This window comes from Gracilinanus agilis, chromosome 1 (genome assembly GCF_016433145.1).
Source record: "Gracilinanus agilis isolate LMUSP501 chromosome 1, AgileGrace, whole genome shotgun sequence".
NCBI classification, from domain to species: domain Eukaryota; kingdom Metazoa; phylum Chordata; class Mammalia; order Didelphimorphia; family Didelphidae; genus Gracilinanus; species Gracilinanus agilis.
The window spans coordinates 473845785-473858471 of NC_058130.1; the positions used below are offsets into that span (position 1 = coordinate 473845785).

The window sequence follows — 12687 nt, forward strand, 5'->3', positions numbered from 1 at the left end:
GCTGTGTGACCTTGGGCAAGTCACTTGACCCCTATTGCCCACCCTTACCACTGCTGGGCCAAGGACGGTCCCTAGCCTGGATGAAAAAGGAGGAGGGTTGGGCGTGGGGCTAGCAACCCCACCCTGTAAAAACTACATCTGCTAAAGAAACTGCAACCTAAAGTAGGGGCAGCTGGGCTAGCTCAGTGGATTGAGAGCCAGGCCTAGAGACGAAAGGTCCTAGGTTCAAATCCGGGCTCAGACACTTCCCAGCTGGGTGACCCTGAGCGACTGTGTGACCCATTGCCTACTGGTTGTGGCCCTATGCTCCTAGAATGGAGTCCCAGGATAAAAAAAAAAAAAAAAAAAAAAAAAAAAAAAAAAAAAAAAAAAAAAAACTTGGCAAAGGCCCAAGACAGACTATACTCACAAAATTCAATGATAGAAGTATTCCTCTACTCTTTTTTAGTAAAACTATAATTCTAATTCTGTAAATTTTAGTACTTTGGCCACTATGTACTCAGCTAAGAAAACATGCTGACTATATAAATGTAGTTACTACTTAAGAAAATTCCATCATTAGGGCATTATTAATATAGATTATAGATGGTACATGAATCTAGATTTTTTCCTCTATATTTACAATTATATTCATTCTATATTTTACAAATTGAAACACTGATTATATGCCAGTCCAGAAGTCATAGGCAATTGTGTGTAATATATGAAATGAAGGCAGCTTTTGGAAATAGTTTGATGCAAAGTCTAGTGACCATTTGTTGGGTATGATATAAAATGTAAGCTTCTTCTAACAGCAGTACAATGATCCAGGACAATTCTGAAGAACTTATGAAAAAGAATTACTATCTACCTCCAGAGAAAGAACTGTTGGAGCATAAATGCAGATGAAAACATGATTTATCACTTGTTTATTTGGACATATGATTTGGAGTATGGGTTTTATAAGATTATTCACTTAATAAAATGAATAATATGGAAATGTTTTGCATGATACCACATGTATAACCCAGAATGAATTGTTTGTCAGCTTTAGAAGGGGGCAAGGAAGAAGAGAGGAAGACAATATGAATCATATAACTGGAAAATTTATGTGGAAATTTGTTATTAAAATAAAGACAAAACAGAAAACAATAAAATATAAGTTCCTTGAGGGTAGGAGCTATTTTATTTTTGACTTTGTATTTTTAGCAACTAAGCATTAGCTTTGTACAGAGCAGGTGTTTCCTACTTATTAAAATAAATTAGACCACAGAATCATTTTTCTTAATTCTGTTCAATTTATTGTATTTCTCCAGGATTACTTGGTGCAATGCCATCTCTAAGTCATTTTCTCCCTTCTTTCTCTTTGATTAGAGTCAAATTTTACAGAGCTACAGTTTAATTCAATTCAACCAACATTTTTTTCAAGGTCTGCTCTATGCAGGGTACTGTGCTAGGTACTGCAAGTGCACAGACAAAAGCCAAACAAATCATCAGTTAAGGACCTTCTCTTCTCCTGAGGAGATATAATGTGTACAGAAATCAAGAGAAATGCAAATGCATTTCAAGAAGGAGAGGGTGCCCATAACTTGGGAGGTAGGGAAGGGATTAATTAAGTAAAGAATTAATGTAGGAAGTGGCACCTAAGATGGCCTGAGAGAATTTAGAGTTTCTAAAAGTGAAGTTGAAGGAAAATGGTATTCTAGATGTGGAGAATATCGTGTGTGTGTGTGTGTGTGTGTGTGTGTGTGTGTGTGTGTATTTTATATATATATGTGTGTGTGTGTGTGTGTGTGTGTATTTATTTGTGTGTATGTTTAAAGCTGCGTGTGATCTGTCATAAATGAGGAACAATTAACAGATCATTCTAACTGGAAAAAAGTAATATGAAATAAAACTAGTTAGGTAACTGGAAGCAGGTCTTTGAGCCTGATACTTAAAAAATGTTAAGCTGAAGATTTCACAGAATACCAGCAAAGCTTTTGGAATATGGAGGGAGGTCATATGTGTAATATTGTCAGACATGTGCTTAAGAATATCCACTTGGAAATAAAAAGGAAGAACTATGTGTATGCAAGACATATTGCGATGGATAAATCAAAGTAGTAAGTTCAGTATGGAAGGTTAAGTATAGGGAGGAACCAAAAATGATTCCAAGATTTGGAATCTTGATGACTGAGTTAACATTTGCAAAATAAAGGAGAATGAGATAGAGAGATAGGATCCATAACACCTTTCCAACAATCAGGAGCCAATGATATGGCCACTTCATTATTTGGATGACCAGAGAGTAATCAACTACAAACTTTCCAGTAAAACGGTGGAACACCGGATTCTTTACCAATGTTCTCTAATATCACTGCTATTATACCTTCCAGATCTCCAAGAAAACCTAATTTGTTCATTTACCCTAAAAACTTTTGGCCTTTCCATATGCCATTCTGTTCTAGAGTTTCCCATTATTTTCCATCCATCTTTCTACCCTGCTAGATGGAATGTGTTGTCTCCCATAAAGAAGATGTAACTTCTTTAGTGTATGGCTGGTATGGCTTTTCTATTTGTATTCCAAGTACTTAGTACACAGCAAATATTTAATAAATGATTCTTAATTCATCCATTCACCTTTAAAATAGGTTAAAAACAGTTTTCAAGAAATCTGAAAATGACAGAAAAATGATGTAAAATTACTAACAAAATAAATGACAGTTTATAAGAGAATTTAAAGAATATTTAGAGTGACAGAAAAGCTTTCAGTAATTATTTTAAGGTGACTAAATTATACCTGAGGCCATTTCTAATGAATACTTAAATGGAGAAATATTTCATGGCAATTAAGGTGACATATAAAGATTTACCTTATTTAATAAAATGCATTTGTTCTTTAAAAGCAATTTATAAAAGTAAAGAGAATTATATTTCCTTACCGACTAGTGTTATACTAGAGAGGTTTCTATAAGTGGATAACGATTTACCTGAAAAGGATCTGGATATTTAAGTGACCAAAAAAATCAATATTATCTAATACAGTGACATAGCTTCTAAAGAAATAAAATATGATCTTATATTAAGGCTGGCATTGTCCAGGATGAGGGATATAACAGTCCTACTCTGCCCTAATCTGATGTATGAAGTTAAATTCAGGTCAAGCCACCATACTTTAGGAAGAACATTTGCAAACAAGAGAGTATCCAGAGCTGGATAGTATCTAGCAGGACTAGAATGGTAAAGAGCAGTTAAAGACTCTTTGCAGGGGATGTTTAGGTAGCAAAGTGGATAGAGAAGCAGCTGGATATAGGAAGATCTGGGTTCAAATCTGGCCTCAAACACTTCCTAGTTATAAGATGCTGCACAAATAACCTAACACAGATTGCCTAGCCCTTACTACTCTTTAGTCTTAATACTGGAAAGGGTTTAAAAAACACTGTGCTATAGTATCTTTGATTGGGGGATGCCCAAGTTGGAGAAGACTAGGAGGGGAGGAAGAGGAAGACATAATATTGTTTTCCAGGTATCTGAAGGACCTTCATGAGGAAAAGAGATTAAATAGGTACAGAAAATAGTTCTAAGAACAATGGGTTGCAAGGAAATAAATGTAAGTTTGATAAAAAAAAAGAAAAAATTCCTATAATTAGAGCTCACAGACCTTTAATTTTCAGATAGCCTACTCTTTTATTAAATAGTAAAACCATTTGCTTATTTACAGTCCTGTGGAACAACTCTTGCTTCCTGTCATTTGCCAAATGTTAAAGTTCAGATTTAATTTGTGTTTATCATTAGAAAATTTCCAAGGTGTACCAAGATACAATAGAGGATAGAACAACAAAAATGAGCCAGATGTGTAAGAAAGTACCCAGCCCATCCATAAATCTAAAATTATACATCACATATATGTATATGTACACACGCATATACATATGGACACATACATAAATTAACATACATGGAGGTATAGATGTATACACACATATATATTTGTATTGCATAGTTATGACAACATAGAATAAAAATGTTTACAGCCTGCTTCTATACATTAAATATGTCAACTTTTTTTCAGTTTTTCTTTTCTTTCCTTTTATACCTCTTTAAGGCAAAGGATCTTATTTTTTTAATATATGACTCCATTTTAGCATACAGGTTCTATATCGCAGGGGTTAGAGGAACAATTGGGGAATCTGTGGAAAAATTTTTGGCCTTTACTTTGTACCAGAGAAGAAGTTTGAATTTTTTTCTTGAATTTTTTAATGGGTTATTTATAGTACCTTACTTCTTTTTTTTTTTTTTAAACCCTTATCTTCCGTCTTGGAGTCAATACTGTATATTGGCTCCAAGGCAGAAGAATGGTAAGGGTAGGCAATGGGGGTCAAGTGACTTGTCCAGGGTCACACAGCTGGGAAGTGTCTGAGGCCAGATTTGAACCTAGGACCTCCTGTCCCTAGGCCTGGCTCTCAATCCACTGAGCTACCCAGCTGCCCCCATTTATAGTACCTTATTGTAAAATCTGGGTTTAGTATTTGGTCACAGGCTATATGTAAGTCAATCTTAACATTTCTAGCCTTTGTGTGTCATGTGTTCTTTCACAAATTTTAACTTTTTAATTATTGTAACTTTCAAAAAGAAACTGTATATTTAAAGTATTAAAAGATAAAATATGTTGAGTGTATATACTATACATATACTTGAAGCATTTCTGAGTTTCTAAACTTTTTCTGTGTCATCTGCTGGCCTTCATGTGTCATTTGTGGCTTCTGCAAGCCCCACCCTGCCAAAATTCTCACTGAATTTCTTATGCCAACCTGCGATGTATTGAAACCATGATGGGGAAAGTTGTAATGTGGAAAGGGATACCTGTAGTATTTTAATTTACTACTAAATTACTAGATTCTTTTTTAGAATTGGAAAGTCAATTTAAATTATAATTACAACTGAATATCAATTTCCAGGTCAGATTTTTTCAATAAAGTTTTTGTTTAATATGCATAAGATTAAATTGAATACATTAAATTTAAATTTTTCATCATTAAATTCATAGACTCAAAGCCAAGCAAATCAACCTCAATTTGAAAAATCTCTTCTATTACTTTTCAAAAAATGAAAAAATGCATGTAATTATATAAAAACATTCAATTTCAAAGAATAAGTTTTAGATACTTGGCTAACCAGAAACTTATAATACAAGAAAGAGTCATTTAAAAGTATTCAAGTAATTAAAACATACCATTATATTCAGTTCTTCCCTAAAAATTAGCATCACTTAGGCACAAACTTTTAACATAAATGTTGAAAAATACTTAAAGGAAGTCTTCCTTATACCCTTTCTATACTATACTTCAATTTTTGATTCCTTAGATATTAGTCTCTGTTGCTTTTTTCCCCTGGATTGAAGATTTATAATAAGAAAAAACACCTTTCTGATTAGAAATAATCTATTTTATGAATAAATGATTTTTCAATGACCAGGGTCTTTTCCTTTCATGTTTTTAAATTAATCCTATCACTAATTTATATTCCTTACCACCTTGTTTTAGTTTTCCTATTGATAAAATTCTAATAATTCAATGATATTTTAATAATATTTAAATAGGTGATTAATGATTTTTAAAAAATCATATACCAGAGATATTTAAAACTGATTACAATGGTCATTTCCATTGGTTTGCTGGTGGTTGTTCCATTAAAGGTTCCCAAGTCAACATTTTTCTTGCCAGTGATAATTCATTTTCATCTGGCCAGCCTGAAGCTTATTCTCTAGTTTCCAAAGACCTGTTTCCTATTTCACTGTATTCATCTTTTCACTTATAATCGGTGTACTTTTTATATGCTGCATTTTCAGGCACTAAGAATATCAAGAATTTTGGTGTATAATAATTTTATTTTTTAAAAAACCCTTACCTTCCATCTTAGAATCAATACTACTTATTAGTTCTAAGGCAGAAGAGTGGCAAGGGCTGGGCAATGGGGATGAAATGACTTGCCCAGGGTCACATAACTAGGAAGTGTCTGAGACCAAATTTGAACATAGGACTTCCAGTCTTTAGGCCTGGCTCTGAATCCACTGAGCCACTCAGCTGTTCCCTGGGGTATAATAATTTTAGCCACTCCCATGGAGTCTCACATACTGCCAGCCCAACCAAACCTATTGTCTTTTTCATCATCCCAGCCATGATAGCCTCCAGGTCAGATATTTAAAAGTGCTTATTTTCAATCCAATTGAACAATCATTCACAAAATGCTTATACCATATAGAACATTGCTAATTCCTGGAGAAGAGACTGAGACACAGTACTCTGAGATATTACTTTCTAACCTCACAGAGTTATAGTCTAATAGGGTGATAAGACACGTATATAGAAATCATAATTCACAAGAATAATTTAAGCAGGTGATATTAAAGGGGAGAATATTTTTTGGATTGGGTTTGTGATTTTGTAAGGAGCCCTGTTTCTGTGGGAGATACGTTCCACAACCTACTGAGGCTGTTTGAAACCACAGATATAAGTGAATACCTGCTGATCCCCATATATATGTGCTCTCTCTCCCTGAACCTGGACCTCAGCTTGGTGCTCTGTAGCCTTCCCCCACCCCACCAAAAAAACAAAAAACAAAAGAAAAAGTGAAAATGGAAACAGAAGAGATTGCCTCATGAAGGGCAGATCATTGCTCCAAACCCGGGATAACTAGAATTGCAGAAAGTAAACCCAGAGATTAAGGGGTATCTAATTAGTGCTAATTGCCTTATAAATATCATATGATTTGATCCTAACAATAGCCTTGGGAAGTAAATACTACTATTATTTTCATTTTAAAGTTGGGGAAAGTGAGACAAAAGTTGAGTGACTTGATCAGGATCCTATAGTTAGTAAGGAACTAAGGAACTAAGAAGTTAAGTGATTTTATTCAGGTCAGAAATAAGAGTTGACCTTGGGTCTTCTTGACTCCAAGGAGGGTACTTTATTTATTCCACATAAGCTCTCAGAGAGGAAATTAACTATGTTAAAGGTATTTAATTGAAGGTTTTTTGCATGTTTTTAAAAAACCCTTACTTCCAGCTTAGAATCAATACTGTGTATTTGGTCCAAGGCAGAGGAGCAATAAAGGCTAGGCAATAGGGGTTAAATGTTTTGCCCAGGGTCACAGAGCTAGTAAGTGTCTGAGTTCAAATTTGAACCAAGACTTCTCATCTCCAGGCCTGGCTCTCAAACCACTGGGGAACCTTGTTACCTCTCTCCATGATTTAATCAGAATTCACTGAATATTGATAAAGGGAAACTCTGGAAGCTATATGAGCAACTACACTGAGGTTATTTTGGCATTAGAAATGGATACTCACAAATCATCTAATCAAGAAGTCACTAATATGAAAAGCAGAGCTTATATATATTTCCCTATAATAAAGGTCCTTACACATTATGTATATATGTGTATATTCATATATACATGTATATTGAATACATTAATATATTCTTAAGTAATTCATTTTTACAACAATTCACTTGGATCTCTTCCAGCATAATCCATCAGGACACACACTTTTGGAACTTCTCTACTCTTCCTAACTTCTACCCCCTCCTACATATCTTGATGTGGGAAAAATGACAAAACACTATTACCATACTACAATTGCTACTGGAAAGGGTTTCATCTTTTGCCTCATGGTTCCACTTATAGGGAACCCTGTGTCTATCTAAATCAAAACTCCTTTTCCTGTCCTCATTCCCCAAGATGTGTCATAAGTAAACTCCTTGAGGGAAGAAATCATCTCCCTTTAGTATATGTATCTCAATTAACACTCAGCATAAAGTAGGTACTTCATACATTTCTAATTGATTCATCTGAAATTAACTAAGGGAGAGACACTGGGGATCTTTAACTGGTCTACTGTGAAAACTTTCCCCACTAATGTAGAATGTTAGAGAGCTGTCCAGGGTACTAAAGTTAGTAACTTCTGCATGGCCACACAGCTAGTATCAGAGGTAGCATTTCAATCCAAGAATCCCTGACTACTAGATATTATTGTCAAGAAACAAAGATCTCTTGGTTTCTTGAGAATAAATGTGTGAAAGTACTAGTCTTAGAAATATTAGCACCTTCTAGAGATAGGACTAAAAACCTCAGGATATTTTCCGATAGACATTTAACTTATTTCATAGCCTGACTAATCTAAAATGAAATTAGTTAAGAAAAAAGAAAGAAATTTTCTCTGAGGATACTAATAGGTCTTTGTACTTTGGCCAAAAAAAAAATCACAGAAAATGTGTATGCTATTCAGAAATTAAATTCCAAAAGATAAATTGGATAAACTAAAATATTTATAGAAAATCATTAACAGCGGAGATGGAATTTGATGTCTCAAAGAACTAGTAATCTAAAGAAAAATCCATGGACCAAATATACAAAAAATATCAATTGGGGGAAAAATATAAATGTTTTTAGAAATTGTGAATTAATGTTTCAATATTTCTTTGAATTAATCTTCTATGTTAATAGTGTTTTTATAAAAACTATAAAATTGCTTAGCTTAGAAAGTAAATTTTTGATTTGGAAATAAATGTATTCGTAGTACATTTCCTTTTTATGGAAAAATACTAAGAGAAGGAAATAAATTCTATTATTTTGATTTTTTTAAAAAAGGCTAACTGGTAATGATAGAAAATAAATATAAAAAATAAATTTGTTCCCAAATTAGTCAGGTATTAGAAAGCTCTTAAGATGACTTCCCCCAAAGCCTTGGTCAGTGGTACTGTCATTTTTTCTCTCTTATGTAAAGACCTTGGAATTACCTTTCATTCTTTTTCCCCTCACCTCTCATATCTACATGGTTATCGTTATTTTAATTCTACTTCTGCAACATAGCTCATATAGTCCCACTTTTACTCATTCCTTAACCCCAACCCCCAGCTCTGCATTACTAGAATAAGTTATATCATATCTTCTTGTTTCTCTTATTTCTCTTCACCAAATTAACCTTCACACTGATGCTAGAATAGTTTTCATTATGCACAAATCTAGACATTTAACTCCTCTGTTCAAAAATCTTCAGTGGTTCTGTCTGACAACTGAAGCTCAAACTCCTTGGAAAAGCACTGGTTTTAGAGACACCTACCTCAGCTTCAAGTGACAGCTCTGCTACTTGCCACCTGGAAAGTCATTTTTACATCTGTGGGCTTCAGTTTCCTCAAGTATAAAATGAGAAGAATGAATTCAAAGACATTGAGGACCCCTTCCAGCTCAAAATCTATAATTCTTATGTCCATCACAATTTGGAACTCCCTTGTCTCCCTTGTATACCAACTAGTTAAATTGGAATGTTCTCTATACTTCAGAATGTACTTAATGCTATGTCATCCCATGCCTTTGCTTACAATGTTCCTTATGCCACCAATGTAAGGCCCTCCCCCAATTTTTCACCTATTGAAAGATTGTTCCCATACTTTAAAATTTACATCAGCATCATCAATATCAAATAAAGATCTGGCTAAACATTGTGCAGTTTTCATATTATTTGACTTTCACAACCACCCTGGGACTTAGATGCAATTATCTTCATTCTGTAATTGAGAAAGCTGAGGTAAATAAAAATGAAGTGACTTACCCAAGGTCACACAGACAATAATGTCATTCCAGAAACCTTCCTTAATCCTCTAAAATCATAAACTCACATAATGCTTGTTTTTCTTTCAGGAATAGGGAAATTACCAACTATGTCCTAAAGCAGTACATTCAACATTTGGAATGATCTAATTCTTTTCACTTTTTCTATACAAAGAGCTGAAATTGACCTCCCTAACTTCCATCCATTACTCTTATATTGTTAGGATTTTTTGTTGGGTAGAGTCTCTAAAACTGTAGCTATGAAGAAAATGCTAACTTTTAACAAATCTTGCACTGTTAAAGGTGAGAAGAAGATATTTTTTTTCTTAGTGAAGACAGTATTTTAATGATTTTAAGGACATGATGGTAAGGACAGAGACAAAACCCTGCTCAATTCTAGCAATAGGCCTGAGGTATCTAACAGATTAACTATAGCAATAATATAATTGCTCATAAAGTTAATTTAGATTATTATTTTTAAAAATGAAGCATTGATGCAATTTCACCTAATCTAATAAAGGAATGAAAAAAAGATTTCCTTAATTCATAAATGTCTATTAATGAATTATTTCTTTGGGATCCCTATAGAGTAGGAGATAACTAGGAAGGAACAAGGAAACTACACCAAAATATTAACCTCAATGTCTCATGTTATATTAGTATGACCTCAATTCCTAGGGAATCTCTCAGAATCATGAACACTTGGATTCAAGTTCTATTCCTTAGGTGTCCTGGCTATGTAATCATGAGAATGTCATTAAACTTCTCAGGGTCTTAGGTAAGCCTCTAAAACTCTTAGTCAAAGAGAAGGTACCAACTTATATTAGTAGAGGGTTACAAAGATTTCTTTTTATTCTGGTGGGCTCCTTATAACAATGAAATCCTAGGTCCAATCTCTATCCCTATTAATTCCCAAGAACCAGAATGAATACAGGCTTTGGGTTAAGCTACCCTGAAATATCTTTGCATATGTTCCTCCTTTGCATTATGGATACTCCTCTTTCATGCTTTGTAACCTAGTTCATAGATATTTATGCAAAACAATTTTCACACCAGAAAGAAACTTCAGAAGCGACTGGGGAAAAAAATCAGATGGCAGTTGTTGCTATGGTAGCAAAGGTAAGATTTATTCTGTCTTCAATTCTCTCTACTTGAGGTGGGCACAGAAATGGGAGACACCGGTTTAGTGAAGGCTGGAAAAGCCAGGTTTGGAAGAAGTAAATGAAAAGTTGGTAATCTCAGGGAGGCAAGTCTAGAAACCACTGGAGCTAGGAGAGGACATGAAAAGAGTTGAAGTGATAAGAGAGAAGAGTGGGAAAGAAAACTCATTGTTTTTAATACAAGATAAAAGAGACAATGAAATTATGCAGCATGAAGTATTACACTGAATATAAAAGTATCATTGGAGACAGTATTTAAGTGCCATCATAGCTTGGGAAGAACATGCTAACCTACAAATATCTGACAATGCAAATGAAAATGTATTGAATCCTGGGGCTTCTGATACATGTCGAAGTACACATGTATGTGTCTATCTGCACAGACCAAAAAAATAAGTATCTGTCATTTTTTAAGGTTTCTTAATTCTATAAACTCAGAGAAGCAACTTGTGGCATAGTGGATAGTGGACAGGGCAATAGACTTGGAATCAATAGGATCTGGGCTCAAATTCTGCTTACAACACTCAATTACAATCTTAGGGAAATGACTTAAACTCTGTGCCACAGTTTCCTCATCTGTAAAATGGGCTGGATCAATGGCCTGCCAGTTATAAATCTATCATCCTATGATCTATAGTGTTTTTAAACATTTTACATCAATTGTGATTTTTCAAATTTTTCTTAACACATGTATAAATTAATACATGGTAGATGCACAATAATGATAATACTCATGGGCAAAGTGAGCTAAAGTTTTGTCATAAAAATTATTATTACTGTGATACTATTCTATAATGTCAGTAACTATTTCCCTTTTCCTACTGCTAATCATTACAAGACCCAGTGTGGATGCCTATCTCTTCACCTGTTATCCATAGAATACTTATTGGGTTCCCTTTTCCAGGTAGATACTTCTTTTCTACACATAAATATGAGACTGGAAATTTATTCAACACTGAAAACTACCACAGCTATTTGTTGAATATAGCTTGGAAGACCAGGCTTAGAGGAAAGAAAAGAATACTTCAATCCATTCTCCTCAGTCATTTTCCTGATGTGCTGCCTGTTCTTCAACTCCCACCTGCAAAATGGGACTCAGGTTCTGATTTTTGTACAAACTCTGAGCTCTGGTTGGTTAGTATTCACCTCAAAACTCTCATAACAGAAAGCAGCAAGTGTCACTTATACTTCTTAGGGAGAAGAAATATGTGGAACAATGAATTAATATTTCCTTAATCCTGAGAGTTTCTTTTGCCTATAAAGGTATATACATCTCACAAATCAGGCACAGAAGAATGATATACAACATATGATATGATAGTGATGGAGGACTTTAAATATCCCAATATTTGCTGAATAGAACTCTCTCTTTGCCTAGAGCAGAACAATTGATTCATTCCTGACTCATTTTAATGAGAGTTTCATTCTGCTAAAATGGGAGATGTGATAAAGGAAGCTGTTCCTTTGGATCTGATTCTGATGAACAAGAAGGGTCTAGTTCTTGAAATTAGAGGTGATAGGAATTTAAGGAGAAATTGACATTCTGTCTTGGAAATCATTCTAGAGAAAGAGGGAAACAAAGCATAATTTAATATGTATGCTGGATTTTGAGAGAACATATTTAAAAGTTTAGAAAAAATGAAGTAGGAACCAAAACAAAAATTCTATAGGGGAATTCAGACTATGAGTGATATAAAATGCTCAAGAATACAAAATCTAATAATACAAATGCAAACATACAAGTATGAAAAGGGGAGCTATCTGTCTAAAGAAACTAATGTGGATACATAAAGAGCTTATCAACCAACTTAGATTTCAAAAAGACATGCAGAGAAGATGGATGCACAAGTTGGCAATTGTGAATAAATTAAAAAGGACATGGTACTATAAAATAGAAATATCAAAAATTCAGTAGATTAAAATGTAATTGGAAAATAGCTAACAAGGTAAATAAAAATAC

The 12687-nt window shown here is 34.0% G+C and overlaps 1 protein-coding gene and 1 pseudogene across 1 annotated transcript in view; both read right to left on the minus strand.

The window, feature by feature from the left end:
* Positions 1-12687, minus strand: part of PIGN (phosphatidylinositol glycan anchor biosynthesis class N) — a 213947-nt gene that overhangs the window by 62434 nt on the left and 138826 nt on the right. The window lies entirely within an intron of this gene.
* On the minus strand, positions 5610-6140 carry LOC123238215 (annotated as a pseudogene).